Source organism: Phodopus roborovskii, unplaced genomic scaffold (assembly GCF_943737965.1).
Source record: "Phodopus roborovskii unplaced genomic scaffold, PHOROB, whole genome shotgun sequence".
Taxonomy (NCBI): domain Eukaryota; kingdom Metazoa; phylum Chordata; class Mammalia; order Rodentia; family Cricetidae; genus Phodopus; species Phodopus roborovskii.
Window position 1 is genome coordinate 10,626,789 of NW_026126648.1, and position 1,829 is coordinate 10,628,617.

At 38.3% G+C, this 1,829-nt stretch overlaps 1 pseudogene; it reads right to left on the bottom strand.

Annotated features, from left to right (window-relative positions):
• Positions 1–651: 651 nt before the first annotated feature.
• Positions 652–1,619, bottom strand: LOC127213628 (NADH dehydrogenase [ubiquinone] iron-sulfur protein 8, mitochondrial-like; annotated as a pseudogene).
• Positions 1,620–1,829: the final 210 nt, after the last annotated feature.

The window sequence follows — 1,829 nt, forward strand, 5'->3', positions numbered from 1 at the left end:
GCATTATTGAGACAAGTGTGTAGTCAAGTATTTAAGGCCAAAGGTACTGAGTCTGAACTTGCCTGAGCTATACAGGAAGACTGTCACAAGCCCCCAACTAACATAAATAAATACAAACTGTCACTTTCCCAAGTGAAAGCCATGTACTGTGAATGTGGGATTTAAAATTAGATGAGGTTGTAAAACAATTTTGTTTTCTTCAAAATTTTATCAACGATTTTCTCTGTAATTTCACACAAAGATATTGAGTACATCCCAGGTTCAATAATGATGTGAATTGAACATTTAAACTTACATCAACACTTTAAATGATAGCTTCCTATTTCCTAAAGGTACATAATTTTGCTTTTACCAAATTAAAGTTTTCCTTGATATAAAAATGTATTTAATGGTGTTTTCACTTTTAATTTCCAAATAACAGATTTATATTATTTTCTGCTTTTTTTTTTTTTTTTTTGCTCTCCTCCTGATACTATTTCTTTTCCTATATTATTATAAATTTAGGGTTTTTTTTTTAACAGTTTATTTATTCTTTTAAATTTATTTTACATTCCATCCACAGGTAAATTTAGGGGCTTTGACATTTGTTTGTTTGCTTGCTTTAGTATTTATTTATTTATTTATTCATTCATTTATTGGGTCATAGCTTCTTTATGGGCAGCAGGAGCTACAAAACTGAGCCAAGTGGCCAGACCACCGGTACAGGTATTCAGTCTGGATGTTGGCAGAGATCTTGGCTTCGCATTTGTTCCCATTATTCTGCAGCTTCTCCTTGTTATACAGCCACTCCTCATGTGTCTGGAGGGAGAACTCAATTGGGGCCCTCGACGATGGCATCAACAGGACAGGCCTCCTGGCAGAAACTGCAGTAGATACACTTGGTCATGTCAGTGTCATAACGAGTAGTCTGGCGGCTGCTATTGGCTCTTGGTTCAGCCTGGTGGCCTGTGTAGAACAAACAGCCTCACAGAGCTTGTAAGTGATGCAGCGCTCTTCCCAAGATGGGTAGCTGTGTAATGTGTACTCCCCCACAGAAGCGAGGACTCAGTGGTCTCTTCTTAAACGGGTAGTTGATGGTGCAAGCTTCCAAAAGAGGTAGCCTCAGGGTCATGCCCAGAACTCGGTTAGATAAGTTCTGTCCACATAAGAGTCTAAGCTGCACGGTCAATCACAGATTTCACATCTGTCAAAGCATTTGTACCATCACATACTTGTAGGTTGCTGCCACTGAGATGTCCTGTGTACATGGCCTGGGCCAAGGCCCACGGTAGCATGAATGGTGTCACATGGTAGTCCTGAGGCAGGCTGGCTGCTTCCCTGGCCCAGGTGCAGCTAGATAAACTGAGTTTTAATCAACACCATTTCTTGATTCTCAAAGCAGCAATTTTATTATGACATCTTAAGACATTATAATATCACTTGAACATATTTTTGAATATTAAAATTTACAATTTTTCTATACAAGAAATGATATATTTGAGGCAGGTAAAGGAAGAAAAGAGAAAATAGAGTTGTTTTATATACTTTTCTTGCAAGGTCAAGGAATTGTTCAACAGAAAATCTACCGCAATGAAGTGGAAATGAGAATTAGCGATGAGAGGGTCTGGAGGAAATGCCATCCCTTTCTTTGCTGGATTTAGTGGATGTTCAAGTATTCACAAGACTTAGTACCTGCAGTGAAACTGCAGCAAACTCTAATCCTGAACTTCAGCACTAGGATATCTGAAACTTTGGAAATCGGTGTTCACCAACAAGATTTTTCAATACCATTTCATGGCACTGACAGATATGAGGTCAGATAAAAAAATATGTTCTTCAATATGCCATAG